Here is an 8,906-nt window from a genome sequence, read left to right as displayed (position 1 = left end):
TTGTATATTACACGGATGTACTGTTTTTACACTGTCAGCAGCAATTTAAAGTTTTGCCAGCGGTACTCTTGACAAGATATTGTCCTTTTTGCCCATGAGGCAGCTTAGAAACATTGCGCTTTATATCACTTCTATAACCCAGGTAGGCTTGATGGCTCTCACCGCACACAACCAGTATGTCCCCACACTATGTCATTGATAGATCGAGTCACTGCTGCCTTCGATCCTTTAGTATTCACTTCATACAGTGCAGGTTAAAGATCATCTTCATACTCTCACCTTCTCTGCGGTAAGTTTGTTCTCTCCGGGGTATTTTTGTAGCATCTTCTCCTCACGCGCTTCACTTCAATCAGCGGCCCATCAGTCAGGGGGATTTTTTAAGACTCTCTGCAGTCCCTGTGTCCTAGCCCCCTTTCACCAGCACCGTCCTTAGGGGACACGGGTAATTGTCATGATTACCTGTCATACTATATTTATTGCTGTCACACATTTATTGATGGGTCCCCCTGATCCAAGTGAGCCAGATGCAGGCTCTGTCATTAGCCCTGTTTCTCTGTTTATAGCACCTTCCCTCCAATCTTCAGTTAACCCTGTTCTCTCACACCCCCAGCATTACACCCAACCCCTCCTCTTCTTATCTCACCCCCTGACATTATTCCTCATTTCGCTCATTTTTTTCCTTTTTTTTTGCAGTCACCCACACCCTCTCTCCATCTGTCCTTGTCATCCTCCCCACACTTCCACTGGCCATTTACCCCCCCCCCCACACACACACACACACACCATCATTGACTCCTTAGTGCTCCTCTCCCATCGTCACAGCCAGAGGGCTTTCACTAAAGTCACCGATCTCGCCTCAAACCGAACCTAGCATCGGGGGGTGGGGGATGTCGGCTTTGGTCGACTTTGTAAAACTTTTGATAAATGAGAGAGCTAGCCAGGGCCTTGTAAAGTCGACGTTATATACACTCAAAAAAAATGAATGAGGTGGATTGTTCAGTGTATATTAATTATTTATTTTCATTTTACTTAAAATATATGTTTTTGTTAAGTTAACATATGTTTTTCTAATCAAGTCTACGTAATTGTGTCTATTATTCAACGTACATAATACTAATGTGTTACTTGATCGCATAACATTTAAGTTAAGTCAATGAGGATCGATATACCTTGTATATCCACAAGGTGGCAGTAATGCAAAAACAGTTGTAATGAAACCGCGCAGAACAAGAAGGTTTCACGGCTTGTGCCTGCTCATGCACAAGACTTCAAATTTAACTGAAAAAGGCTGTTTTGGCGCCAAGCTGCTGTTTCTTTGAGAGGTAAGACCACTTTTTTCTTTGACTATGTTGTGTAGTATCTATATGTCCAGCATGGTTATATTTTGCGTTTGTCTTACAATACATGTTATATCGTTTGCGTGTGCTTGTTTTACATTAGTTTTACTGGGTCCTGGACATGCTTATTTTGTGGACTGTGTAAGAAACATTTTTATTGTTTTTTGTTTTATTAAGGGATTAGCTACAGGGGTTCATGGGGTTATTCTTTCAAGGGGTTATTTTTCCATTTGCTTTCTTGGGATTCCTTTTCTGTAATCCGAGAGTCGGAAATATCGAATAGGATAGCAAGGATAGCATAAAGTGACATTTAAAATCCAAAAAGTCAAGGGCGAAAGCCACTGTGACACCATTGTTCTGCTCTATCAGTAATCTGTATTATGTAAAAATGGTCTGTAAATACAGCATGTTTCCTAGCGGAGTTATACATATCAATGTAGTTATAAATTACAGTTTGTGAAAGTACACACTTAATTTTTTTAATAAAATTATTCAAGACATATGAGTGGACAGACAATGGAGGTCGACAGACCTGGTGATAATTGCTTCTATAGAAAGTTAGCACATGGCAGTGTCAATCTCTTGCTTTTCTTCTGAGTAGTATTTTATTTAGTTGTAATTCAAACAATAATTTGCTTCTTGAAATTAAGGAATTAATTTTTTTTTCTTTATAAATCTCAGATCCTGCCTTTACCTGCTCCCTCCTATACTGATGTGGTGTATGTGGTATTGCTGAGCTTGTATGTGGTATGTGAACTGTTATACTTTTAAAAACAAAACTGTTTTATAAGTTAAGTTTTCTTTTGTGACCCATCCCATGCCCCTGTTATTTCTTCTCCACATCTGAACCATGGTAAAGGTTGCAGTTCAAGGGCCTGAGGCATGAAATTCTTTTCAGATCAGCTGTGATCAATATTTTTTGGAACTTGATAAATAACAATAAAAGCTGTAATGGCTCCATTAGCATTTTGTGTAAATGTTTGTGTTAAAATTATAGCTTTAATGAGGTCTTACTACATTAGTTTTAGTTTGTATATGTGTACATATAGTATGTATATTTACAGTACAGTATGTTGTGTTTGTTGACATATTTTCAGGTGGAAGCAGAATATGTGAGGATTACTACTGCTGCACATGTTCCAAGGCTTTTTACACAACTTGACCAATACACTGACCAGCTCATAAAAGTCTTCAAGAAAAAAGGAGGCGTTGCAGGGAAGAAAATTAGACAAACTTTGGCCCCAGCCACACAGGTGCGTTATTCTGTTGGTAGCAAAATATTATGGCTAATAAGATCATTTTCAAATTTAAACAGCTAGTGTATGGTAGCTGCACAGTGCACTTACATTTATATTAAGCAAGACAAAGTTTGGTACTCAAAACGTTGGAAAATTTAAATTACCTAAACATATGTAAAATCTGATCCCTTGATTTAGGTTAAACCAGAAGTGAATGTTTTTATGTTATGTTTTGAATGCAAAAAAGATGATGTATTAGTTTGTCTTTACCTCCATTATGGACATATATAATGTGGTGGAAACCCTGCCCAACAGGTTAACTATTCATGTCCATGTGATGATTAGTTGGTCTTGTGTACATGTCTATCTGTGCAGTGGCTATGTCATTCATTTTGCGTATAATGTGAGTTTCTGTCATCCTAAAGTATATCTGTTTTCTCTTCCTGTATCTCTGCCACTCTCTACAGAAGGAAACCATTGAAAAGGGGAGGGAGTGTGTCCTCAGGGCACTACCTTTTTACCTGAATGAAGACCCAAGCATCCTCTTCAAAGAATAATTGGTTGGTAATTTTAGTTTAGTTTTTTATCTGTATTAAACCAAATTTTGAATAACTAATGTTGTTGCATGTTGTAATGTTGTTGTTGTTGTAATTTGCATGGAACCTGTTTAAATGTTTTGGGAAATCTTCTTGTATACCCAAACTATTTATATTTATCGTTGAATTTGTAGTCTAAAATAGTGGCGCACTGGGGTGCATGTTCCTAATATTGTGTTTACGTCATTAAAGGGTAGCTTTGGCCCTTTTTCTTTCTTTTTTTAAAACTGGATGCCATTTTTCTATGTTTTTGTGTCTAAGCTACAGCTGTTCAGAGGGAGCTGGAACAAATTACCCTTGCTATCTTTACCATCGAAAGAGCTGATGCCAGCACTCCTCCAGCCGATGTGGGTATAACCATCTAGTGTGTCCTGCATGACCTGGAAGACCTGGCCTCTGCATGTGCACTCTTAATGGGTGGGATATATGCACTGAATCTCAGTTAACCTCAAGACTGAAAGCTAAGAGACAATCAAAAGCATTGAGATTTAAAGGATTTAATTGAGAGATGATACTGCACCAGAAATGTTGAAGGGTGGTGTGTATATTAGCGTTCAAGGCATATTGTTATGAGGTGGAAATATATTCATATTCAGTTTGTGTTACATTGTGTGCATTGTAAAGGTAATTGCAATACATACTAAAAATAAGGGTAAGTTAGGAGGTTGATCTGATATCCTCGTGTTGGTGTTGTTCCCAGATCATCATACTAAATGTTGTTCCAGGATCAACATTGCAAGTGACCAATCAGAATGTTGTGACGTCATACTTTTGCGACTTCGGGAAAAACCGGCGTAAAACAAAAAACTGTACTTAAGCTGCGTGAAACCGCCTCTGTCCGCCGATCAACTGACCCTAACCCTAACCGTAACCCTTTAATAAACAGTAAGCAGAATTGATATTGTCCTTGCAACATTGGAATTTCATAAATGCACGAATGGCTTGGAATAGAATAACGTCACAACAATGTGATTGGTCACTTGCAATGTTGAACCTGGAACAACATTTTCATGATGGTCTGGGAACAACACCAACACGAGGATATCAGATCATCCAAGTTGGGAATGCAGGATGAATGTATATTTTGTGGACTTTTAAAGACGAACAATTGTTTCCATGTTAAAATGTTTACATCTGAAGTTTTTTGCCCAAACACTAGTAAAATAAATGTTGACAGTGGCGAGTGTTAAATGGTTACTGCTGTGCTGTTGCAAAAAAACTGAACGCTGACAAGCTGTTTTATTGTTAGACCATAATGTTGGCATGTTTTGTTAAAGTTTTATTTGGGATGGTGATGTAATTTTCTTTGATTGCTAATATCAGTGGACTATTTATTATTATTATTATTATTGTTGTTGTTGTTGTTGTTGTTGTTGTTGTTGTTGTTGTTGTTGTTGTTGTTGTTGTTGTTACATTTTTTTTTTTTTTAATTGTGGCTGTTGAGGTGGACACTTCACTTTGCATTGTTAAAGGAAAGCACTTCATTGGCATTGTGTTACTGGACTGACCCTAAGCAATCATTGCAAATAGCAACTTTGCTATCCATTTTAGACACTAAAAGAAAAAAACACTCACAGACCTTACTAGCATCACATGTGCATAACTCAAGTGTCATCTTATTAATGTGTTATGTGATCTTCAATGCGTTTTTTTTCTCTTCTATTTCTGGTAGATACAGACATTTAATTTAAAGTCTTGATGTTGCATCTGTCTACATACTGTTAATTACTAACCCTAATGAGCTGTTGTGTTTTATTTTGGACTGGGTTTACACAAATGCTCACTGAATGTGTTGGCAATAAAATAAATTTTAAAAAATAAGTTGGATGTACTTAATTCATTTGTGTGGAACCTGTTGACAAAATAGATTTATGTAAAACTAATTAATAAAGCACAAGGTGGCTGAAAATATAATATTTGAATTAATCTAACTTAAATTTAACATTTTACTGCCACAAATAAGAAATGTGTTGAAGTAACTAATCTAAACTATCTAACCTGAAAATATATCATCTATGTTCATACAACATAACTTGATTTAGTTAGTCTTAAATATGTCTTGTTAATCTTAAGTAGTTTTTTTAAATTAGATGAACTAAAGATTTTTGCTTTAAACTAACATAATTCAATTTCGTGGAACCTGTTGACAAAATAATTTTAATTAAAGTCAACGTTTCATTTTTTTGAGTGTAGAATGTCATTGAGGCCTGTGAGTTGAGACTGGGACATGCAACATTAGGGAGGTGGCTAAATGTGCCTTGAGCATCTTGGTGAACACTGCATGTTTGACTGTCATTTCTACATTATAATGGAAACCGTCGTGGATTGATGGGCGCGAGGTGGGGGCTGGAAGTCCTTTTGTCAAACAGTGCCATTGTGAGCAATAAATTAAATCTTGTGATTTAGTATTATAGGCCCTCTGGGAGCATGCAATCCACATTAGCTATGATATATAACTGAGGCAACTGCTGTTGCAGGATGGAGTCAGAATCTGTCCTGTGGCGTCGGAAATTGTGTTAAGTATTTTCCTGGCTTCACTGCATCACAATGAAACATGGTCACAAAACTCTTGGAGCCCAGCAGGATGGATGCACTCTCAAGCACTCAGATTAAAGGCATACAAGAGTACCACGAGATGTCAAACTGGGATCTCAGGTCGGTGATGTGCAGCAACTTTCACAGGAAGACAGACAGACGATGTCCCTCGCCTGTTGTATTAATCCAGATCTAAGGTTTAACCACAAAGGGCGTCCTTAAACAACCAGAAAAACAAGCACCAACCACTGTTAATTGAGCATGGAAGTGCCCATGAAATGGAGACAAGCTGTAGTTTTCAATGGCATCAAAGGCAAGCGTACTTTTTTAACCTTAATTACCACAACTGAGTACCAAAGCTAGACTTTTTGCACATCATAGCACTTAAACTGTGCGATGTCCTGAGTACCCTGGATGTGTAAATAGGCCACTAAATGCTCACAGAGTTGTGATTTCGTTGTAAAAGTTTTCTGCCGTGGACTCGCCATAAAATCTTTTGCCTAATTATTCTTTCTGTTATAAGCAGGCGTTTTAATTCACTCACATTTTGTGCTGTTCTGTAAATTGTCACGTATATAAATCATATATAACTTACCCAAAAAATACAGTTTTAGCTGACTCATCCCTGTGTTACCCACAGTGCCATAAAATCTTTTACCAACAGAAACTTTGTTTCATGAACTATTCGAATCACAACTCATTGTCTCATTGGCAGTGAAACACACTCTCAGAGTTACAATTGCCTTTTTGCCAGTCCCTGTATGCATTTTTTTATTTGTTTTCATTTGTTTGCCAGACTAATCTCTGTTTTTCAGCCTGGGGACTCAAAGAGAATGCATAAAAAGAAAAACATCCAGTTTGTTTTAAAAGACGTGAATACCTTTATGCCCCAAACCAAAGGTGCAAAAAATCATTATGTTATGTACCTAGGCATACATCCTAGGAATATAGTTTGTGTAGAATTTATAGTTGTAAGACATATTTGCAAAGGAATATCTAGAAAATAAGTTAACATGATGTGTACCTGATTATATATACGTTCACTTCTGTCCTCATGCTAGACAGAAAATTCACAGAGTCCATAAATCTACACAGGTGCACAGTTAAAGTGGATATAGAAAGTCTACACACCAACCACTGTTAAATTAAACATTTGCTTCAATACAATCCAACATAAAACTGAAATCTTTTTTTAGGGAAAACTAAAAACTTAACAATGTAGAGATCTTTAAACTAATACCTTAGGCGAAGCACCATTTCATTTGATTACAGCCCCGAGTCTATCAACGCGGCACATCTTGACTCACTCTTCTTGCATAAACGCTCCTAATCTGTCACAATGTGGATGTGTTTCCTGTGCACTGCCCCCCGTCAGGTGACCGGGCAGATTTTCAGTTGTACAGTTGTGGTTGTAGTGTTGAAAGTATTTCTCTCCAGCTTCACTAACGTCCCAGTTTCAACAGGAGAAAAACAGCCACAAAGCGTGATGCTTTGCTTCTCTGTGATATCCACAGCATCAGTGTTGACTTGTGGTGCAGTGATGTTGTGTATCTAAACAGAATTATTTGAATTATTTGCAAAGCGTTTAACTTGGGTCTCATTAGATCACATTTTCCCACATGCTTCTTGAGAACTGGTGTATATTGTTGCAAAACTTCACTGGGCTTGAATGTTTTTCTTTATAGGAAAAGTTTCTGTTTTGCGTCCCAGCCCAGAAAAGTTCAAAATATGGGAGATGTAGTACACAACCAGTTCTTTGTACCGTTCTCCTGACTGATATCTTTAACAGTGACTTCCCGTTGATAGTTTCTAAGCTTTTTGCAGACCATAGATTTTAAAGTAAAAATCAACTAAGTAAATGCGAGGAGTCCTATTAGAACAGCTGCTCTTTATTGGCTTTTGGAGTCACTTTAACTGGTGGCAGGTGTGTAATGACTACAATTTAACCCAGATTTTAATGTGTTTTCATGTCAGTTTTGAACAGAAGTACATCCCCAGCTATAAAAGGGTGTGGACGCCCAAACCAGCTCATTCCAGCTTTTCAGATTTTACCCCCTTAAAATATTTCATTTTCTTTTTCAGTGTAAATGCGTAGATTATAGATCACATTCTGAACTGATCTATCTTGTTCTCATTTTTTTACATTACAAAAACGTAAAATTCTAACAGTGCTTTGCAGGTTTTTTAAATCCATTAAATGTGTTAAAGGTAGAAGAAAAGGAAGCCTTTTTATGAGAATGAAGGTGTAATTATACACTCTCACCACAGGAGGGTGCTGTTAGACCCACTGATGTGGTGATCAACTCCTCTTGGCCTCTGATACAAATATAAGCGTACAAAACATTATAAATTAGTGTCCAACCAAAGGAGAAATTATCGTCATAATAAAGTACAGAGAAGCCAAAGCTTACTTTATTAGAATTTTGTGGATTTGCACAAATGAGGATCACTAAAGGGAATGAAAGGAAGGTGGTTTGATGTGAAACCAGACAAAGCTGACCAGTGATGTTAGCAAGTCAGGTGATCTCAGAAGGTGCGGTGGTTGTGAATCACACCCATTAAATCCTGACTCACGATGGAGCATTCATTGCTTGGGCTCTAAGAAGGCAGTCCATGAAAACGTACAAAAAAGGTGTTAAATACATTAGTGACGCAACCAACAGCAGCTATCAGTGCCTCACTAAAAAGAAAAAAAAATACTTTTAGGTTTCTGAGGTGCTCCTCAGTTGACTCGATCGCCTTAATACTTTGTTCGTTCTTCTTTGCACTGTTTTGTTGCTATTTGAGTGGTTGTTGCAAACGAGAAGGCGCCAGTCCCTGTGGTCTTGTGTGCAATACTGCTACAGTAAATGGGGTAAGTCACATTTGTGCAGTGGCAACGTAGAGTAGGTGTATTGGCTTGTTAGAGCTGTGTGGGTTAGAAAGATAGCATTGCAATTAATACTGTATTCATGTGACCCAGATGGATAGGTTTGGCTAACATATGTAATGATATTCCTCCTCTTCATTGTTTTTGTGGCTTTAACAGTGGTTTGTATTGATATAAAGACAGTGCAATAATAGATCAGAGGCGAATTTCAACTCTTTTACTTGTTTCTTGCATAGTGTGCTGCTCGTTTCAGCAGCAACTTTTGGTTGTGGGTACACTGACGGTTTTCTGTCACTCTGATTCATACAGAAGACTTTGGATCAGCTGTTTA

The 8,906-nt window shown here is 37.6% G+C and overlaps 1 long non-coding RNA gene across 2 annotated transcripts; it reads left to right on the top strand.

Annotated features, from left to right (window-relative positions):
- Window positions 1-1,236: 1,236 nt before the first annotated feature.
- Window positions 1,237-4,992, top strand: LOC147308850 (uncharacterized). 2 transcript variants are annotated; one of them, XR_015126135.1, is made up of 5 exons: window positions 1,237-1,322; window positions 2,019-2,084; window positions 2,435-2,590; window positions 3,043-3,135; window positions 3,433-4,992. It is a non-coding gene; the product is annotated as an uncharacterized LOC147308850 (long non-coding RNA). The 2 variants fall into 2 exon arrangements; XR_015126136.1 differs by lacking the exon at window positions 1,237-1,322 and adding an exon at window positions 1,427-1,478.
- Window positions 4,993-8,906: the final 3,914 nt, after the last annotated feature.

The sequence above is a fragment of the Aulonocara sp. 'chitande type north' Nkhata Bay genome, linkage group LG18 (assembly GCF_057382095.1).
Source record: "Aulonocara sp. 'chitande type north' Nkhata Bay isolate Kocher_YH1m ecotype deep benthic linkage group LG18, A_spYH_male_GT1.1, whole genome shotgun sequence".
Classification (NCBI taxonomy): domain Eukaryota; kingdom Metazoa; phylum Chordata; class Actinopteri; order Cichliformes; family Cichlidae; genus Aulonocara; species Aulonocara sp. 'chitande type north' Nkhata Bay.
The sequence above is the reverse complement of the archived record's forward strand: the minus strand, read 5'-3'. Positions and strand labels throughout refer to the sequence as shown.